This window comes from Agelaius tricolor, unplaced genomic scaffold (assembly GCF_023055355.1).
Source record: "Agelaius tricolor isolate 1412-34295 unplaced genomic scaffold, bAgeTri1.0.p SCAF_29, whole genome shotgun sequence".
In the NCBI taxonomy this organism is placed as follows: Eukaryota; Metazoa; Chordata; class Aves; order Passeriformes; family Icteridae; genus Agelaius; species Agelaius tricolor.
In genome coordinates this window covers 1,485,599-1,508,170 of record NW_027269289.1, presented here as the reverse complement: position 1 = coordinate 1,508,170, position 22,572 = coordinate 1,485,599, and the positions used below count along the sequence as shown (strand labels likewise).

The 22,572-nt window shown below is 47.0% G+C and overlaps 1 protein-coding gene across 5 annotated transcripts in view; it reads right to left on the bottom strand.

The window, feature by feature from the left end:
- ARHGAP32 (Rho GTPase activating protein 32) overlaps positions 1 to 22,572 on the bottom strand; it is a 238,606-nt gene that overhangs the window by 95,921 nt on the left and 120,113 nt on the right. The window lies entirely within an intron of this gene.

Sequence of the window (22,572 nt, the reverse complement as noted above, 5' to 3'; positions counted from 1 at the left end):
GCTGGAGCTGCCCCAGGGGAGGCACTCAGCACACACAGACCCTGCAATGCCACCGGATTCTGGAACCTCACCTGACACGTTAAAAATAAAAATACAGTTCAAAAATAAAACAGTTACAGGGAGGCAAACAGTTCAAGGCAGGAATTAAACCCTCCAGCTTAGAAGTCTGCAAAATTAATTGTTCACTGAAAATATCTCTATAAATATTCATGGATAGTGAATATAGAACAGAGCTTCTCCATACCCCCTCCCCACATGTTTTTAGTTTTTTATTTTATACATTCAGGCAGACATTAAATAATAAAACATATCTCCCAATTTCAGTGCTGTCAAGCAATTCACCCAGCAGAGTTTTATGGCACCATTCATCACACCCAGAGTCATTAAGAGCATCATCAGGATGTGTTTGTGTGAGAGCAGTGAGGAGACATTGCTGCATATGGACCGAGCCTGGAGCATCCCACTCCTGGCCCTGTTAACCCACTAAAATGGCTAATGTTTAATGATCTTCTCTGAGAGCAGAAATTACAAATAATCCTAAGTAAGTTAAGACTGTTTGCAAAGCAAATAAATAAAGGAAATGTGTACATAAAATTTAAAAGGCTGTAAAAAAATCCTAATTAGTCAAGAGCAATAAAAAAATCCTGAAACAAATGAAAGCAGAAATGAAAAAAGGCTGAGGAGAAGAATCCCAAGTTGTTGTATTTAATGGATGTAAGCAAGTGAAAATCAGAAGTGGGTAGTGAGAGACATCTCATGAAAAAGGGACAAAGAAGGCAAAGTTCTCTCCATACAAATGACCATGACACCTGGAATTTATTTAACTTTGCTCTGCCAGAATCTCCCTTCTCTCTGTAGGGAAGTCCCACTGCACAGATTCAGCCCTCTCTCTCCACCAACCCAGCTCCTGGAATTCTGACTTCTTTCCTGATGGCTGTACACAGGTAAGTAACAACATTCCTGGTCCAGAGAAGGTCTTTAGATTTGTACAATTTATTACCAGCATAGGCTGCTGCCATTAATGTGATTAAACACAACCATTGCTTCTGTATTGCACCTTCCCCCCCACCTTTATCATCATTCTTTGCTATCAAATGTCGCATCTGAAGTGCTGCTGAGTTTTGAAACAGCCAAAGGAAAGCCAAAGCATACAGAAAGGGAAGGCTCACACACAATGTAGATATTTGCCATGTTTGCCAGGTATGAGGAGCTCTGGGTCAAAGAGGCCACAAAGATGATCCAAAGGCCGCAGCAGCTCTTCTGTAAGGAAAGGCTGAGAGAACTCTAAGTGCTCACCTGGAGAGGAGAAGGCTCCAGGGAGAGCTCAGAGCCCCTGCAGGGCCTGAAGGGGCTCCAGGAGAGCTGGAGAGGGACTGGGGACAAGGCATGGAGGGACAGGACCCAGGGAATGGCTCCCACTGCCAGAGGGCAGGGCTGGATGGGATATTGGGAATTGGGAATTGTTCCCTGGCAGGGTGGGCAGGCCCTGGCACAGGGTGCCCAGAGCAGCTGGGGCTGCCCCTGGATCCCTGGCAGTGCCCAAGGCCAGGCTGGATGGGGCTGGGAAGGTGTCCCTGCCATGGCAGGGGTGGAATGGGATGAGCTTTAAGGGCTCTTCTAACCCAACCCAATTCTGAGATTCTATGAATCAAATGTAGGTTTCCTATTCCTGGAGAAAGGTTTCTATGCTCTAATCTCCCCTGTGCTCCCTGAGGGCACATGGACCCCCCGGCCCCAAGGGAATTTCAGATGTCCCTTCACTGAGTGTATCAGTAGCAAAGCTCATCACCACAGGCCCCAAAAAAACAACAGCCAGGTAACAAAACCACCAAGAGGCAACTACAGAGCTCCCTGAGAGGAACTCAGGGCCTGACTGTGCAGCAGAACGTGGGGAAGAGAAAGGCAGGGGGTGAATTCATCACCCTCCCCCTCACACACGACACCAGGCCGGGCTCTGCACAGACCTCAGGAGGAGCAGAGATCAGCTGGAGCTGTGAGCAGGGCACTGGGGCACAGCAATCTTCCTTCCCGAGGCACTCCTGCCTGGGGACCATCCTCAGGATCCCATTCAGGGGCTTCACACCTCCCAGCCAGCCCCTCCTCAGCCCTGCTCACACAATCTTACTGTGGGGAGAAGGGACATTCCAGCCCACTGCTGGCCATGGGCCATGCACCTGTCCCTGATTTCAGAGGGGAACTCTAAAAACCAGCTGAACACTGCTCCTCTCCCACGGCAGCCTCGTGCTGACTGAGACGGAGACAGAAACTGTTTACACAGGAAAATCTCTGGGGTTTATCCTGCAGTCCAGCTGTCCTCACCGCAAAATGCCCCCAAAGATGAATATTCGCTCATGTTCCCTGCCCCACCTGGTTCAGTTTGTATTTTGCTTTGTTAATAGACACGCAACAAAGCTCTCTCAAAAATCATGGATGTCCTGATGTTTAAAAGCCTTTCCTGCTGCTGCATTCCTTGTAAACAGAACATCCTGGAAAGCACAGTTGCCCCCAGGCTTGATTTGAAATCCAAGCACAAAGCAGAGGCCTCTCCTGACCTTACTGGACTCTGAACATGACTCACGGGCAGAATCTGGTTGGCTCCGAAGTGGGACATTGATTTTTGTGTTCTTAAATAACAGAGCAGCCAGCAGGGTCTGGTGGATATCCCTGTAACTGTGCCAGTGTGTTTTCCTGAGGTAAATAATCTGTAAATAGCATTTATTGCAAGTGATCAGAGTTAAAAGCATATACTTTATAATGTATAATCTGCAATGTTCCTTCTTCACATTGAAATTGGCTGTCAAACCTCCTGAGCTTGATGAACAATTATGAGGCATTAGATCCCATTAGGTTCATTTATTGTTGGAATATATATGCTTAGGATGAGTGGATATGACAAATTTTATAAATTGGCTTTAGAGTATCCTAAACTTTTCATTGGTAGCATTTCATGATACACAAAGAAAGCCTTAAAACCAGTCACACCATACTTTGTGTGCATGGATAATGCAGAGTCTTGAAAACATTACAGAATCAGGGAATCCCAGAATGGTTTGGGTTGGAAGGGACCTTAAAGCTCATCTGGTTTCTTGGGCAGGGACTCCTTCCACAGTCCCAGGCTGCTCCAACCTGGCCTTGGACATTTCCAGGGACAGAGCAGCCACAGCTCCTCTGGGCAGCAAGGCCAAGGCATGGCTCAAATTTGTCTTTACATGGCTGGGGACAAGTCTGGGAGCCTTCACCCTGCACACACTCACTGAGAGCTGATGATGAGTTCAACACAGGTAATTTTTCCTCTACCAGCAAACTTGTACCACAAGTTTTGGGCTCTTTTTGCCCAAAAGAGCAGTGCTTGCAGGCCAAGACTTTGCTGATCACATCTACAAGGAGCTTTAACATAAAAATGCTTCTAGTTCATGTCTGAGGCTCATCTCTGGCAAGCTGCGTGATAAGGGACTAATTACAGGGGTCTCCTGCAGAGCAAAATTTATTGGTCATTCCTCTTGTAGGGAAGAACAACGGCAAAGCAGGAGGCTGAGTTATGATACAGCACATTCAGAATTAAAAATAATTAAAAGATAACTCTTGAGATGTGTGCAATAATTTTTTTACTTCCAACCACTGCAGAGTTTTGTGTGCTCCTCTTACAAATAGCAAAAGCTGTGAAAAATCATCTCAGGAAAGCACTACATAAATCTGTTGAGAAGACAGGGATTGTTGGCTACTAACAATGAGCCAATCCTGACCAGGTAAGACCAGGTGCCCCAGATGTCAAAGGAAGCTCATTCAGCAGCTTTAACTTTCATCTCCTCGTTCCCTGAGTGATGTCAACCCCATCATCCAGCTCTCCTGGTCAAAGGGTGATTTGTGAGAAGCCTGGGAATCGTGGATTTGATTTGTCTGTGGAACTTACTTCAACTTCTGCTTCATAGAGCCATGAATGCCCTGATCTCACTCATGCACATCACAGCAAGTGAGTAACACAGGGCTGTGGCAGAGAGCTCACAATAAAATAAAAATATGTAAAAAAGAGAAAACAAAACATAAAAGAAAATAAAAAAGCTCAAATAAATCCCCCTCCCCAACAGAATAAGTGTTAAGGTTATAATTTAATGGGGGAGGCATTTAGTAATTAGATGACAATTAATTAATGAGAACTGTAAGCTGGAAAAATAATCTTGTTTCCAAATAGGAGGAGCAGATCATCCTTCCCAAACTCCAAACCTGTCTGTGCAGGTAATGGTGTAAACTTTTATACTTTAATTAAACTAATCCAACTGAGACCCCCCCTCTTGCATCAGAGGAGTGGAGTCAGTGTGGAGCTACACTGACCTGGGACACAGCCAGGGAATAACACTCCAGAGAGCAGCAAAACCCTGTAAAATAACTCCTACAATTTTTGGAGCCGATTTCAGTCCCCTACACAGCACCTCCCAGGTTTCATCTAAATTCCTTGGATAATGATGTCCTGGTTGGGAGCCAGCAGAAAGCAAAGACCTCAAAGGTGATGCTGTGTGAGCACCAGGGCCTGGCTCCTGCAAGAGGCTTTAGGGACACGGTTAGTGCAGAGCTGAGACAGGATCAAGCCACAGGGAACAAACAGGAGCTTCTTCAGGAAAATATTGGGACAATCACAAATATCCAAATGTCACCAATCTGAGCTGACAGAGGAGTTTCTGGCATCTCTCACAGAGGGTGACAGAAACTTGCCTGTCCTTGGCCCTGCCCTGAGGGTTTCTCATACATTTCACGGCCAGTCAAAGGAATTATGGAGAATCACAGAATTGTTGAGGTTGAAAAAGCCTATGAGATCATGGAGTCCAACCATTCCTCCAGCACTGCCACAACCCATGTCCACAAGCGTCACATCCACGTGGATCTGAAATCCCCCTGGGGATGTGGACTCCACCACTGGCCCTGGGCAGCTGTCTCAGGGCTGGACAGCCCTTTCCAGAAAGAAATTCTCCCTGATATCCAATCTAAACCTCCCCTAGAGCAACTTGAGGCCGTTCCCTCTCCTCCTGTCCCTGTTCCCTGGAGCACAGCCCAAGCCCCCCAGTTGTCCCCTCCTGGCAGGAGTTCTGCAGAGCCACAGCCTGAGCCTCCTTTGCTCCAGGCTGAGCCCTTTCCACCTCCCTGGACAACAAAACACAGCTGCTCCCTACAGCTCCTTCTCTATGCTTCAAAATATTAATTACTTAATATTAATTACAACAGTATTATTCACCTAATAGATATAATTATATTGCAGTATGTATCTAAATATATGCATATAAATATGAGTGCTTTACTTGTATAATAAATATTGTGATATTCATATAATAAACTACACCCATAATATAAAATACAATAAATGTATAACTGTATTTATATATTGAACATAACTTAGTTATTATAAGATAAAGTACAAGCAAGTTGAGCATCATTAGCAGACCCTCTCCCCTGTGATCCAAGACAACCAAGTGGCCCAGTGATCCAGGTGGGATGAGGAGCTCACATCTGCAGGAGTCTCCAGGAGACAAGGGATGGCAGGAACACTGACCAAGGCTTTAGCCAGGAGTTGTAAGGCAGTGGGAAGGCTGCTGCTTTTCCTGCCAGAGGTTGTGTCATTGTTCCAAGGACAGCTGGTGATCCTGTCACGTTTTCCCAAGACAGAATTTCAGGTTAAATCCCTGGGGAAGGCAGCCAGACACAGGTAATGGGAATTGCTGCTGCTCACACTCGGCCATGGCAAAAGCCCATTAATCCTCCAAAGCACTGTTACATCTGACAACTTTTTCCTGACGGTATTAGGAATTACTTTTTTTTCCCCTTCCTAAACCACCTCACTTTCATGTCTGTTAATTTCTGATGTTGGTGCAATTTAGCAAATCAAACGAGGGCAAAGCCCCAGGACCAGCGGCACCTTCATGGAATGTGTGCAGTGGGTGCAAGTCTGTCTAATGGCCAAGGGCAAGGAGCAGGAGGCTCATTTCCCTGTGAAACATGGCCATGTTTGATTAAAAAACAATAATTCTAAGACTCAAATATCCTTGGGACAAATCCTGAAGAAATTAAAAGCTGATGAAACTCCGAGATACTGCCTCACTATAAAGAAAAGCTTTGACCACATCTCTCAGCTCCAGTCACCAACAGCCAGTCCCTGCACCAGTTCCTAAATTATCCTGCTGGTCCAAGCCCCACTTCACTCTCATTACCCAGGCCATTACTCACAGCAGCTTGTCTGGTAATGGGACATCTTCCAGACCTGCCTTGCCTTTTGATACATGTGAAGATTTGATTTTTTTCTATCTGAAATTTCAGGTTGGCAAATCTTCCTAAACAGGGAAATGTTTTCTACCTAATTACTCTGACAGCATAAATGTATTTATATGGCCTATTTTGCCTCATTCCAGCTTTATCTTGCTAAATGTACTAATTATCCTCCCACACACTTCCCATCTTCTCCTGCTTTCCTGTCTCATCCTCAACTGTGGCTTCAGAGCAAAAAAAGTACATTCTTCACAGAGTGGTTTCTTTACCCAAGCATAAATATCCTAAAGTAATGATCAAAGTAAAGACAGGAAAGCCCTGTTTAAAGAGTATTTTTCTATCTGATTCTCTTTTTTTCCTCTGCTATTCTAAATCACCCCTTTGACAACTCCAACACAGTGCTCAAAAAGCAGCAGAAAAATACACAGAAAATCAAATAGGGCTTGATAAGAGAAAAAAGGAAAATGCACCTCCTGTAATGCCATGCAGTCACTACTCCAGGGTGTGAGTAAATCCCTCACACCTCATCTGAACCATGTGGAGTGTTGGACATTATCCCTGGACAGTCCCATAGAGCACCAGGGGCCAGCCTGGCCACACTCAGCCACCATCAGCACCAGGGTGAGCAGAAATCCAAGCACAGCTCTCCCAGGACAGGTGGGTTTTGATCTTTAAGGACCCTTTCAACCCAAGCATTCTGTCTTTCTCTGGTTCCCCCGCCTGTTTTGTACAGAGTGTGAGATACCATTGTGTGGAAGGGTTTGGATGCTGGAATTAAACTCCAAGGCACCTCTGGAGTAAAGCGGAAAAACATCTCCATGAAGAGACCTCTGTGGTGCCCAGTGACACATGAGGGAATGGCTGGAGCTGTGCCAGGGGAGGTTCAAGCTGGATTTAGAGCAAGGTTCTTCCCCCAGAGGGTGCTGGCACTGCCCAGGCTGCCCAGGGAATGGGCACAGCCCCAAGGCTGCCAGAGCTCCAGGAGGGGTTGGGCAGCACTGCCAGGGATGCCCAGGGTGGGGCTGTTGGGGATCTGGGCAGGGCCAGGGGTGGGACTGGATGATCCTGGTGGGTCCCTCCAGCTCAGGAGATTCTGTGATCTGTCATACCCTGTTTTCTCCCCATGGACTGAGCACAATACAACAGCAAACATCCCTGGAATGTGTGAGGATAGGAGGGATAGATGTGAATTGACTGATGGAATCCAGGGAATGGTTTGGCTTGGAAGAGATCTTAAAGCCCATCCCATTCCACTCCCTTCCACTGCCCCAGACTGCTCCAAACCCCAATGTCCAACCTGGCCTTGGGCACTGCCAGGGATCCAGGGGCAGCCCCAGCTGCTCTGGGCACCCTGTGCCAGGGCCTGCCCACCCTGCCAGGGAACAATTCCCAATTCCCAAGATCCCATCCATCCCTGCCCTCTGGCACTGGGAGCCATTCCCTGTGTCCTGTCCCTCCATGCCTTGTCCCCAGTCCCTCTCCAGCTCTCCTGGAGCCCCTTCAGGCCCTGGCAGGGGCTCTGAGCTCTCCCTGGAGCCTTCTCCTCTCCAGGTGAGCACCCCCAGCTCTCCCAGCCTGGCTCCAGAGGGGCTCCAGCCCTGGAGCAGCTCTGTGGCCTCCTCTGGACTGGCTCCTGCAGCTCCAGGTCCTTCTTTCATGGGAAACCCCAGAGCTGGACACAGTAAACCCCTTTCCCAGCACACACAATTCCCATCCAATCAAAGGTGTACTCAGAGGTTGGGTTTTATGCAAGAACTCACACTGAGTCAATTTAAGAGCTTGTGGGATGTGTGTTTTGCCTGTAGTTACTTCCAGAACTATTTTAAGCTTGCAAATCACACAAGACAATTTCTTCCTATGGCAGGATGATTATTCAGCAGTCAGCATCCCTTCATCTGAGCTTCACCTTCAAGACTAATAAATCCTAGCATGGTTTATAAGTACGAACAGCTAGAGAAAAGGGCAAGTCCCAGCTCCAGCAGGACCCTCAGGGTGCTTTACAAGTACTGAATGCAGCAATGGCTCCATTTGTGCCTTACAAGAACAAGAACACATCTCCTTTGGGGTATTTGGTTATTGTGGTTTTAATATAAGCATCCAGTGAGGTCATGCACAAGTGCTACACATCTTGGTGCTTCTGAGAGAGCTGAGAACAGCTGGGACACTTCTTGAAGTCCTTCAAAATCAAAACTCCTGCAGAGAATAACTTCAAAATCATAGAACCCCAGAAAGCTGTGGGTTGGAAGGGACTGTAAAGCCCATCTCATTCCACCCCTGCCATGGGCAGGGACACCTTCCACTGTCCCAGCTTGCTCAGAGCTCTATCCAGCCTGGCCTTGGACACTTCCAGGGATGTGGCATCCACAGATGGAATGTATGGACACTGAGAAGAGCCTGCTGGGCTCCCATGGAAAAATAGAGCTCCTGGTGTGGGACATACTGCTGCAACTTTTTAAATACACATTCCCTGAGCTCTTCCCAGAGGTATGGGAAATGGCATCACTTCGAGATGGCAGCAAAAACTCCACTGCAACCACAGCATCTGAGATCTGACCTGCTGGGTTTTCAGATTTCCAGGGACTGGGGCAGGACAGGTCCACTCTGGTCCATCAGCCACAGGGTAAAAGATAAGGCACGTTAAGGGATATTAATCAGCTAAGAGAGAAATCTAGAATAAATATGAAACCAGGCAAAACACTTGCCCAGTGCCACACTTCTCTTGCACATAGCAAGAGGGAAGGAAAGGCAATTCCTTGTGAATTCTACCCTTTCCAATCTCACATGCTGTTCTGGACAGGAGGGTCCTCCCCTCCCCATGCTGCTGCTGGAGAGCTGCTCTGAGACACAACTCACAGGGGATCCAGCTGGTGCCTCTCTGGAGATGAAATCAGGAGTAACCTTGAGCTAGGTGCAGTCAGAAATGCACAAACTGGAAAGATCCCCCTTTCAATCCCCGAAGCCAGATGGAGCTGCCAACACAGGCCACTGTTGTATAACTGCAGGAGTCTGTTTAACTCCTAAGCCAAGTCTATTTGATGCCTAAGCTTGTTGAGACACAAAATCTCAGAGTTCTATCAGAGACACTTCCCTCAGATTTTCCCGTATTAAGATGCAAATGTTTTCTCAAGTGGTCTCACCCTTTTATCTCCTCTAAATGTGTAAGAAGGTCAATCTTCATAAGCGATAAAATATTTATAAAAACTTCTTAGATGCAGCCACTGGAGACCCCATTAGGCAAAAACAACTTCTGAGTGTCTGCAAACAGAATGTTTTCATGGAATTAAAATATCTGAGGTTATTAAAAACAAAGCAGGAACACCCCTGCGTGCGGCTGCAGGCAGAGCAGGGCCTCGGGCACCGGGGATTGGCACAGAGCACAGAACATCCTGGATTGCTCCATGGGCTCCACTGCCACCTGTGGGGTTTCTGCTTGGAATTTCCTGGGTTTGTCTTTTGTCTCTAAAGCTCTCAGTGTTGAGAAACTTCCACACTCCTTGCATTCTAGGCAATGGAAATCTGGTTTTCAGATAAACAGTGCTGAACTTTACAGACTGAAGCCACTGGGCTCAGAACTGCTTCTCACCCTAGCTGGGTGAAGCCTGGATTTTATTTTTTTTTTTTATGACACAGAATCTATGTCACTTGGAATGACATTTGAGAAGACATGGGAGAAACACAGTGGTACTGCCAGATTTGCTTCATGGATTTCTTTCCTGCAGGTTTTTTTGCTTCCATGATAACCTCACATCCTTCTCCCTTGGGGGCACACAACTTCCAAAAACTTCCTCTGGGGTTTCAGGAGACAACATGAAACACAGCACTAAGCAGAGGCTCTCAAACCAGCAGCCACAGGCACAGGAAGCTGTTCTCCCACCAGACTTACAAGGGGTAGGAAGTTACAAACAGGAGGAGCTTGGAAAGTCCCTGTGCTCAGTAACTGTGCCACAGCTGGGGAGTCAGAGCCCCAGCCTGGCTGGGAGCGTGGGCTGGTTCAGGCAATCCCTCCTGCAAGCTTGTCCCAAGGGGGTGATCAGGCCATTCCCAACACCACGGCGCACAGGAGTGACCTCCCTGTGCTCCCCTGCATGGACACGTGCTCCAGGGACAGAGAACTAGAAAATAAATGAGCAGAATCTGTTACTGACTCCCATCTATGACTTCTGACCTCTAAGAGACATCCACGGGATCAAACACAAAGCACAGAGCTCTGCCAGCACACCTCTGGTGGGAATCCAAAACACAGCTCCTTCAAGGAGAGCTGGCAGGGTCAGCCCAGCCCAGATGCATCTGGCTCAGCACACACAGAGCCTCCATTATGGCAAGCTCTTGATGGAATTGTTATGTTGTTGTTTTGGGAAAACAGCCCACGCCAGGAGCATGTGTGATGTCCTGCTCTGTCCCAGAGCTCCATCCCTGGCCAACCTCACCTCGAGCTCTGCATCCCCTGGAGCTTTGTTTTTCCCAAGGAAAGGAAATAACTGTGGTACAGCCACAAGGAAATGAAAACAATCTTGGGGTGCACAACTTATCCCTTCCAAATTCAATTTCCATAAGAAAATACAGCATAAATGAAACATTTCCTCAATAAAAGCAATTGCAAGGCTGGATTAAATGGCTGTGGGCACAGGCTCCTGTTAACACTGCACTGCTGGCAAAACCTAATGACAAACAACAGCAATTCCTGGCACTGACACCTCCAGGTACCATAAACCAGATCCCAAGCAGAGAAGTCTGATGTAAAAAGAGTTTGAAGACATATTTGAGTGACTTTACAAAAAGCAACTTTTGGAGCATTTCAGGACCAGGCAGAGGACTTTGAACTTCTTGTTTTGTTTCAAACTTCTGAGACTTGGCCCTCATTGAGCTGCACAGTACCTGGAAGGAAGTACCCGGAGGTACCTGCAGAGCACACCCAGCTGTTCCCCATGAAATCCTAACAGGGAAGGGAAGGGAAGGGAAGGGAAGGGAAGGGAAGGGAAGGGAAGGGAAGGGAAGGGAAGGGAAGGGAAGGGAAGGGAAGGGAAGCCTGATTATTCACAGATGTGTGCTGTAAGGAAAAAGCCACAAGCCAACAGATCCCAAATAATTAATTTAAATCTCGGAGTGGCCGAATGTTGTGTGTGAAAAGCAGTGCCATGCACACTGTGCAGGAATTTGAAAGCTTCCAGTCCAAATAATCCTGGTTACTCTGCTCAGTCTGCTCAGCCAAACACACACAGAGAAATAAAATACAAAACCCCCTCAGTTTCTTTAACTCATGGCAAACATTAAGCTCAGAGCTCTGAGTGACACGGGTGCTGTATCAGTAGCACCACCAACCGATTAAAAGGTGTCAGCCTGACCAATTTATGGAGGGGTTAAAGTCTGAGAAGATTCCCTCTCTTCACATATGCAAATCTGGGTGCTAGGCATGAAAGGCTCAGGGCCGTTAGGAAAAGCAAGGAGCAAAGATAGGCAGGAAATAGGAAGTGGTTTAGGTCCAACTCTCCTTAAAAAAAAGCCAAGGAGCTGAGCCAGCAAAAAGGGAGATTTGGGATGTATCCTGACAGCTACAGAGCCCTACCCTGGCAGGGCAGGGAGCAGGGCAATTCTCACAAGGGTTTAGCAGAGCGCTGGAGATGCTGAGCACCCCCTTGTGCTCTGACAGAGCCTGGAGTTGCACCGAGCTCCCAGGGCACAGACTCCAGAGGTGGCACACGGAAAGAGTCATTCCTAGAAAGTCCAGATGCTGCTTTTGTCTGGTTAATAATTTACCGGCTATGACTGAAGAAATACATGTCATCTCCTAAAACTTCTCTGTCAACGGCAGATTGCTCTGTGGCTCCTGTCAGCTCAACATCCAAGTGAGCATTACCTGTCCCTTCACCTGATGAAAGATTTATCCAAGTCTGTTTCACATACCCACAGATCTGCCTCAGAAACTCGGAATAATGATCTACAAGATTATCCAGGTAAAAGTTCAGAGTCAATATACACTCACTTTGACAACAGATACTCCCTTATATTCAAAAGATTCTTTTTAGAGGTGCATGAAAGAACAAATAAGAGGAAACAAATGCTAAAATCTCCTTTGCTACCCCTACCCTCATAATAAAGGGTATGTCCTAGGAATTATTAGCACTACTTTGGAACACATTTAGCACCAGAAAATGTGCTGGCCTCTGATTTCTCTGCTTAGTAGGAGATGCACTAGAGGTTTAAAAACATTTCTCTCAAAAGCCATTCCCTTCTCCTGAGGCAGGAAAGCTCTGCTGGGATGTTCCCCACCCCACTCCCAGCTAATTCCCTCTACCTCATTAATATGGCTTTCAGACTGACTTCCTCACTGCAAAAAGATCTTCCCAAAGGCCACAGGTTAATCTCTGGGAGGAGAACCGCAGTTTGTATTATCCTGAGCTTTAAAATCTGTCATGGAAGAGAGTCTGCACAAAAGTACAACCACCTCCCCCCCTTCTGAACTACCTCTGAAGATTCTGCAAAGAACCCTTGTTAAACTGGAATCTGAATCGCTCTTTATTGCCACAGCAGCACTTGGTGCCACGCTGCAGGCGCCCTTCCAGCCGCTTTTATTTTATCCTGATGACTGTAGCAAACAAAAAGGATCTCAGAGCAAGCCCAGAGGTTCTCTGAGCCTGTGCCCTACTTACCCCTGCTACAACGCCCCGTTCTTCCCATGGATGGGCTCCCTAGCCAAGGTCTAACAGCTCCAGGTCTCTCCGTAGCCTCCCAGCAGCCGATTGAGAAATGCTCGCCCGGATCCAGCGCAGCAGCTCCGGCGTGCGGCGCCGCGGGCCGGGGGATGGCGGGCCGTGCCCGCGGGGCCTCTGCCGGCCGAGCGCTCCTAGGGCCGGCCCCGGGGCTCTGCCCCCGCCACGCTGCCCATCTCATGCTCGGCTGGCACCGCAGAGAAACCCGGGCTGCTCCAGCCGCTGCCGCTCGCTCTCACACTGGGAAGGTCCCGCGGGACGAGCCGTGCAGTTCAGCGGGAGCCAAGAGAAACAGGGAGGCAGGGAATGCGTGCGGGGATCGGGCTCACAGCGGCACACGAGCGGCTGCACGGCCGAGAGAGAGCAGTGACAGCAGTGCCAGCACATGTCCGGGAGCCAGCACAGCCCGGGCCGAGCCTAACCGAGCCGAGCCGAGCCGAGCCGGGCAGAGCCGAGCCGGGCAGAGTCGAGCCGGGCCGGGCCGAGCCGAGCCGAGCCGAGTATAGCCGAGCAGAGCCGGGCAGAGCCGAGCCGAGCCGAGCCGAGCATAGCCGAGCCGGGCCGAGCCGAGCCGAGCCGATGCCTCCCAGCGCCGCTTTCCCGGTGCGCCCGGAGCCGGGCACGGCGGGGCTCCGCTCGCTGCACAGGCCCCACACAACACAAGCATTTGGTGAGGAAAAGTTTGCTGTCAGAGCCTTCCCTGGCCAGTGAACAGGGAACACGTCTGCGTGTCCGAGAGGTCCGGTGTGAGAGTAAATGAGACTCATCTGCAACATCCAATATTGCAGGTCATTATTCACTGGCTGGATTTTAGCCTTCAGCACCTGAGACCCGATCAACACTGACAGGGACATCATCCTCTTCCCCACAGACCCAAAAACTTGGGTTCAGTGAGGGTTTCAATTTTTAAATTTGAGTGGTAATTTAAGAGAGTGATTATTCTCATGAACACCACACCACTACTACAAGTCCACACCACTTCTTCCAGTCCAGAATATCCAAGTTTAGTCCCTTCTCTGTAGAAAGGCATTTTGGGAAACACTAGCCATGGAAGTGCTTCCATCCTGGCCAGCCCACCCCTGCCTGGTGATGATTTCACCACCAAAGGGAGAGAATACCATTAGCTCCCTCTTCTCTATGGTAATATGGTAATATTTATGGTAATAAATATTACCATAATTATGGTAATATAGAAATATTAAGATCCAACACTTCTCCAGCACAACCTCATGCTTTTATTACTTTTGGTCACAGAGGTCTCTTGTCAAATTCACATGCAATTTTTGCAGTCCAAGTCAGTTCTCAGAAACTGCAGGTCCCTGTCAGAGCCTTCATCTTCCTCAAGCCACAATGAACTTTTACTCTGAATATGCCAGAAGTCAGTCCTGTGTTTCAGTTATTATTTTACTGCAAATGATGCTCTGTTTGAAGGCCACTCTGCTTCAGACTGCCAGTGTCAGAGATGGGCTGGGCTGCCCAAAAATGGCAGGGAATGATCACCTCAGCACCCAGCAGGGTCAGTAGAGCGGTGTGGGTCAGTAACATCACACAGCAGGAACTCCCCATAAGTTCACATTTTTAATCTGCTGAGAACAGATTTGCCAAGACTTTTCCCCACTTTTCAGATTTATTTCTCTAATAACACAGGGAAGAGACAGAGAGTACTGCCCATTCCAGCCCTGATACCTCTCTCCTGTCCATGGGCAATTCTCCCAATTTTCCCCATTTGTTGCCTACACTGACAATAAATTTCAGTCTATTTTACGTGTCCCTTATCCATACCCTACATGACAGTATAACACAAATACCTTTGAGGACTGAAAAGCATCTTCATGTGGCTGTGAAGACACTTAATCAGCTTTTCCTCCTCACAAATGACAAGTGTAGCACAGCATGTACAGGAACATACACTTTTAGTGCAGGAACATCGATGTTTAGGGTAGTAAAATGGATTTTTACGATAGGAACATAAACTTTTCAAGCCTTTTTCATCAGCTGATAGCGATTTCCCCCTCTTCAAAGTTTCTCTTTGTTCTTTCAGCTCTGAAAATACCCTTGAGAATTTTTAATGCTCAATGCAAGCTGTTTAAAGAACTGAAAATTACCATTGTTAAAAAGAAACTCTATTTCTTTCCTACCCAATGTCCTATTTCTCCCATACCTTGGAAATTTCCTGTGCAATAAACTGTCAAAAAGGCCTTTAATTGTTACACTGGAAAACTTATCAAAAGGTGTCACGGGTTGCAGTATTTTCAGGTATGACAAGCTGGGAAAATTTATGAGATGTCTTCTCATATCCCCAAATAAATGAGACTATGGGGTGCTGCAGCACAAAGAAATAAACATTTAGGGAATGTTTATGAAGGAAATCAGTGCCTATAAATTACACAGCCTGGGCCACCCCTGGAGCAGCCTTATTTAGTGCAAACAGGGTATAATCAGCAAGAATGAGCCTTCCATGTGCTGCTCTCCCCTCAGGGTCCCTCAGCCCATCTGATTCCCAATCCCCTCCTGCACCTGGTTGTTTCTGATACAACTAGAAAGCAATTCCTGACACAGAGTTGGTGCCACTACACATCACTATGTGCAGCCTGGCCTGTCATGGACAAAGGGATTACAGAAAGTGACAATGAAGAAAATCTGTTCTGAGGATGGAAACATATTTGCTGAGGTCAAAAGCATCCTTAAATGACCTGTAAGAGGCAAGAAAGATGTCTGAATGTGGTCCCTAACACACATTCATTATTATTAATTAATAATAATTATCATAGAATTATTAAGGTTAGAAAAGACCTCTAGGACATCAAGTCCAACCTTTGAGTGAAGAATCAGAATTTACGGCTTATAAATACATGGAGCAGAAAAGGATTTTATCAGTGTAAGACCAGCCTCATCATAAATTTTGCTCCTTCTGATAAACAAGTTCTGGTACTTGATCACATAATTCCTACTAGAGAGCTGATTTCCTTCTAAGTAGGAAAAAAACACACCAGAAAAAAAGCAAAATATTCTCATTCCCTCTGCTGACAAATCACATTTTGACCAGCCATGATATGGACCATTCTCTAAATTGAATTCATTAAATGAAATCATCACTCTCATCCTCACAAACAACATCCAGCTCTCACTGGCACAGGCAGATCAGAAGCCTGGTTTAATTCCCAACTCTGAAATATTTCTCTTTGATCTCCTTGGTACTGTGGGTGTCTATGGACTTGGGGATGAGCTGGGGCAGTCTGGGAGTGCACACAACATGCTGTACACCCCAGCAGGTTCATGTCTCCATTGTGAAGTTCTCTAGAGGAACAAAGCAAAATTTTCCTTGAATTTGCCTTGACTCTTTCCCAGAGAAATCAAATCCACAAGTTTCCCAGAAGCCAAGCCCAGTGGCTCTGCTGGAGCAGGGGGTATCCTCCAGGAGTACCTCTGAGCATCCTGCCAGAGCCAAAGCCCTACAGCACCTTCAGCACCACCAGCACCAGGCACTCGCTGTCCCCTCAGAGCTGAACACAGGTAACCAAAATTCCTTCTGGCTGCAAACCAAGCTCTGCTTCCCACAGACATTCCCATCAAACTGCAGCTGCACCCCTGCAGCACCAGCACAGCCACGTGTCCAACAGGAAACCACCTTCAGTCACTGGCTGCTGGAGCCTGTGCTGCAATGCCAGAGTTGGAGAAAGGCCCTTGGATACTCCTGGCACAGGTGGCCACCCTCCTGTGCCAGCCCTGCCACCACAGCCAAGTCCCCAAAGGCACAGCAAAGACCCTCCACCCTCCAGTGACCCTGTCACTGCTCAGAGCAAAGCCAGCTCAGCTGACCATGGGCCACAGCAACTGCAGGGCTCTGCTTCGGGTCTCCCATGGCTGCTAATTTTAAAAAGAACAAAAGTGCCCATGATCTTCCAGCTCTCCACAAAGTACACGTTTTTCAAAGTCCTCAGCCAAATCTGGAGTGTTTCAAACCCTCTGAATGGCTCGAGTTTAATTTGTTGTTGTTTGGGTCTGTGTTGATTAACACATGTAAATAAAGGCAGCTGGTGTAACCTCTCTCTATTTCCATTTCACACCCTATTAAAGCCTGCTTTCACAATTAATTGAAAGCAAAAGGAGATTATTCAGAAATGATTCCTCTCTGGCAGGCCTAGTAAAAACCTGGGGAGACCCAGCCCCCCTCCTGGCAGCATCCAGAATCCAACATCTTGGATACCACACAAGGACACCAAAACAGTGCTGGAAAAGGAAATCAAACCCCTCACACTGCACATTCCTCAGCACAGGAGAGGGGGGGAATCTTCTGTCCTCCTGGCAAGAAAACTGTCTTCTTTCATGTGCAGAATTTAAGAGATCAAAGTACCAATGAAGACAGACAATGAAGAAATGCTTCTCCTGCACCCAAACTATCAAAAAACAGGCCCCAAGGAACAGCCCAGCCATGTTCAAACAATTCCACTCTGGTGCAGGAGGGGTTTGTCTCAGTGTGGAGGCAGGACTGCATCTCACAAGCCATGAAAGCACAGCAGTAACAACTGGATAGAAACACCTGACAACCTCTGGACGTGCTCTGCACCCCAGAAACTCACTTATGACACATACAGAAACTGTACAAAGCCAGCCTATGACCACAGAAATCTCCTCCTTGGACTGTGTCACTGTTTCTCCTGCCCTCTTCTACACCCCAGCCCACCCTCACTCCCAAGAAACTCCAAGCAAGCATCAAGATGACAATTTTGAAAACTGGAAGTTCACAATGCTAAAATTTTATCACAACCATCTCCACCATATCATAAAATCATCAAATTCCAGAATAGTTTAGGCTAAAAAGGACATGAAATCTCATCTCATTCCCCGGGCAGGGACTGCCCATGCCACTATCCCAGGTTGCTCCAAGCATTGTCCACTTGAACACCTCCAGGGATGGGGCAGCCACAGCTTCTCTGGGCAGAAATGAATCTGTCTGGAGCTGCCTGGAATTAGATGCAGGTAGGAGAGCGCTGCTGTGCTGAATTTCCAGAGCAGGGCAATCCTGAGAGCCCTCTGCACACTAGATGGCATTGCACTACAAACGATGGCAGGGATCAGCAGCACAATCATCCTCCTGCTCCTGCAGCCCCGGGTTTCCATGAGAGTAAAGCCCAGCCCAAGTGAGTGAGTATTTACAGGACCAAGACAATGGAGATGGCTCTGGAAGAGGAACCAACACCTAGTGACTTTGGGCTAAAACAAAGAGGCAATTAAATTAAAGGACCAGCCTGATTTATTAATTTATTTAAAAGAGAAGTGGCCTTGCCACAAAACAAAGCATCCTTTCTTTCACTGTCTCTCCCTGGACCAAGCAGGATTCCTCCCTTGGCTGTTGCCAATCAATGAGTACAGACACACAGCGTTCCCTGTCAGCCTATCAGGGGACCATAATTTATATTTATTTGGCTCATTCAAGAACCACTTCCACAGAAAAGCCACGTGAAAGCGCCAGGAATTAGGTTTTCTACAGTGCTTGTCCATCATTTTTTCACAGGTTCAGTTTATGTGCTGGTCACATAGGTAAGGATATAAACCACTCAAACCCAAAACACATTTAGGCTTATTGAGAAGTGCATTCATCCACAGTCAAATACATAAGATTAAAGCAGTGAATATCATTTTTTATACAGCTCTATAAGATGTATATAGTTTTTATCTTCCTGCATATGGCATTTCATAAAACTGCTGACTTTCAAGGAAAGTGCATTAAAATCACAGAGTTAGTTATGACTGTCTTTTTTTCTCTGAGCTCCAAAATCCATTATATTCTGTGGGAGGCCAGTGACAGTTTTACTCCTAGTCTACTTTTCCATTTGCTGGGAACAAGCACATTATTCCTCTGAGGGAGTGAAAATTGATACAGCCCTGTCATTCCAAGCTATTAGTCTCTTACTCACTTCTTCTGTTTTCTCCCCAACTAAATCAGTATTAACTTTTTTTCCATGCTGACAAGAATCAAAGTCACTGGAAAAAATGCCTTTTATACCTGAGATACCAGCAGGAGTGCCAGAGGAGGAGAAAAAACAACACAGAACCCCCAGCAACAGTAATTCTGATGGAGGGAAGAGTGCTGTGGCAATGAGCAGCTTAATTGGCTTAAGGGAGTCATTGATCCTATCTCACTGTCACATTTTCTAAGCACCTTCTCTACCCATAGTGCAGATACATTTATGCTGGGATTTCTCAGCCTCCTGTCATCCAAGGAGAGGAGAGGTGTTGGTGTGAGCTGAGCTGTGCTGTGCTGAGTAAGATTTGGGATTTTTCACATACAGAGAAGCAGGACCAAGACCTGAACTCCTGGAGCAAAGGCAGGAAACACAACCTAGCAAAGCACACAAGGGAAAACCAAACAGGGATGGACAGCCTTGGAGCAGGAGCCTGGCTGTACCACGTGTGGAGGTGCAGGATGTGAATAAAGCTGAATTCCCATCAGAGGTGCACTCCTGGCTCTCCTGGGAGCACAGCTTCACCAGACCCCTTCCACAAGCAGGACTCGGTGCTGGGAGAGGAAGGAAGGCTGGAGGAAGCAACACCAACATTCCTGACACTCCAAAAGAGGACACTCTCCCCTCCCAGCACCAAACGCCTCCAGTCTGGTGCAGGAGGGGTTTGTCTCAGTGTGGAGGCAGGACTGCATCTCACAAGCCATGAAAGCACAGCAGTAACAACTGGATAGAAACACCTGACAACCTCTGGACATGCTCTGCACCCCAGAAACTCACTTATGACACATACAGAAACTGTACAAAGCCAGCCCATGGTCACAGAAATCTCCTCCTTGGACTGTGTCATTGTTTCTCCTGCCCTCTTCTACACCCCAGCCCACCCTCACTCCCAAGAAACTCCAAGTAAGCATCAAGATAAAAGTTTTGAAAATTGGAAGTTCACAATGCTAAAATTTTATCACAACCATCTCCACCAAATCATAAAATCATCAAACCCCAGAGTGGTTTGGACTGGAAGGGAACTTAAATCCCATCTCATTCCACATCTTCCACTACCCCAGGTTGCTCTGAGCCCCATCCAACCATTTGAACACTTCCAGGGATGTGCAGTCCAGAACCTCTCTGGGAAATTACAGCAAATGTATTTTTTCAAATGATGAAGTAAGGTCTGTAAGAACAAATAATGCTGGCTCAACTTGCACAGCTTTATCTTGGCAGGGTGTGCAGGGTCTCCAAAAGCCTTGTCCATCAAAAATTACCATCCCTGCCAGCCTGCAGTGACTGACACCAAGAGCTGGCACATTCCAGCCACAGCTGTCTGGGCAGGACCTGGCAGCACCAGGCCAGGGCAAAAGGCAGGGAGGGGGATATCAGTGCTGCCACAGCCACATCTGGGAATTCCTTCCCCACAACAAACATTATCTATCATCTGGCTCAACACCAACTTCTCTTGCTGACAAGAGAAGCAGCAAGTGAAGGACAATAATCTCCCCTTACCTATCAGCAGGAAGTGATAAAAGCTGAGGGGAAACTTATTCCATTTCCTCCCATGACCCCACAAGTGGGAAAGATCAACAACCACTCATGTGGACAAACCAGGCTGTGTGAAACCCAGCACTGCTGGCACTGAGGCTGTGCCCACATCCCCTGACATGAAGTCGAGGTCAGGCTGTGACCAAACTGGATGTACTTTGAGAGAACACAGCCACAGCAAGAGCACTTCCCAATAAAGTCCTTTAGCTTCTCACTCTGCCAGACCTGAGCTGGGGAAAGGTGCAAGCAGGATTTTGTGTGCCCATGCATGAGAAATACTTCAAATCCTCACATCTCCAATCTGCCCCCACCCTGCTTTTTCAGCAAAGAAACAGAAAGCCCTTGTCCCACAGCTGGGACAAATCTGACCCATGTTTTCTAACCCGCTTCCATTTCTCTACAACTTGAGCAAGTGTTAAACATGGAACAGACTCCATGGAAACACCTCCTTCAGCAAAAGGGGGAAAGAGGGGCTGGAAAATGAGCAGCAGAGGTATATGGTCAAACTGATTTTCTAAAACAAAAGCTTTTCTAGGAGTAGAAGCCAAAACTTCCCCCCTTAGCTGAATGTTGCATAAAAACTTCAGCCAGACTAAAAGAATCTGGCATTAACAGGAAACTCACAGCTCTGGGCTTTTCTGCACCTCCCCATCTCTTCAGGTGCACAAACACATCCTCCACACACATGGTCCTGTCTCCTGCTGCTCACAAATCACATCCTCACAGCTCCAGCACATCTGCCATGTCACACCTCACCAGCAACAAGGATAAGCTGTGCCCTGCACAACTTCTCCAACTGCTCTTCCTTGGAAGAAAGGGGTGTCCCAGGGAACCTGCAGGCTTTGGGCAATATTCAACTCACACAAGCATTCAGAATTCAAAACGTAGCTGACAAGTAATGCAGGTGTAGTGGGTTTAAGAACTTATTTTCTACATATTGAATAAAAAAGAAGACCACACACTGCAGGAGTTTACCTGCTCTGCACAGTAAATTGAAGAGAAACATTTATACAAAGTGCAGAAAAGGTATAAGTCAGTTAAAACAAGGAACCATAGCCTCCCTCACACACACACACGTGATGTTTTAATATAAGATTTTACATTGATCAGAAAATCCCAGAGTTGTTTGGGTTGGAAGGACCTTAAAGCCCACCTCATTCCACCTTTCACTAGCCTAGGATGCCCCACCTAACCTGTAATCAATCCTAAAGCTACAGACACAGGCAAATGAGGGTGGGAAGGAATTGAGTGTGTTTGTGATGAAAACATGCAGTGACATTTACAGGAGTGAACTGATTTAAAGAAACTGCCCTGGAGCCATGAGGGAAGTTCTGCAGAGTCCAGCGAGGTGACCCTTCACACCCACAGCCACCGCTGTGTGCTCAGCAGGGATGGGGTGAGGGACAAGAGGGTGAAGAGGAAGGACAGAGAAAAGACCTGTTTCTGCCACATCCTGGCAAACTCCCAGGATTCTGACAGAGGAAATGGGATTAATGTCTTTATCATCAGTATTAACAGTCTTCCTACCAAACAGAGATGCCCAAACCTTGCTAGAGGTCTAAGCAGGCACCAATACAAGCCCTAAAATGAGTGCTTGGGTTTAGTTTCATCTCAACCCAATTAAGGAGGAAAATCTCTAAGAAGATACTGAAACTTAGATGTTTCATCTGAGGCTCCATGAGACTCAGAATTCCATAATGGTTTATATATAAGGCTCCAGCCTCCCTAATTCTGGCAAAAGGCACTTCCCAGCAAACACAAAGCTGCTCTAACTCAGGCATCAGGAATAAAACCATTGACACCATGGTTACTGATTTTTGGTTCTGAAAAGAAATGAGTTTGGGAAAGAGACTGAAATGATCATATTGAAATCTTAGGTCTCAAGCAATTATAGGAGAAACTCAAGCTTAAAACAAACAAGTTTCGTCACTCTGCTTGAGAAAGCCTTGAAGATCCTTGTACACTGAAGGGATTGCACAGAAAAATCCCTAGGGAAAAGTGAGACTTATTTTGAAATTTTTAATTCCCACAATTTTTTATCTCATTCTATAACTTGGTGATATTATTTCTTAGAGACAATATGGTGGAAAACCAGGATTCTATTGTCTGTGGTTGGT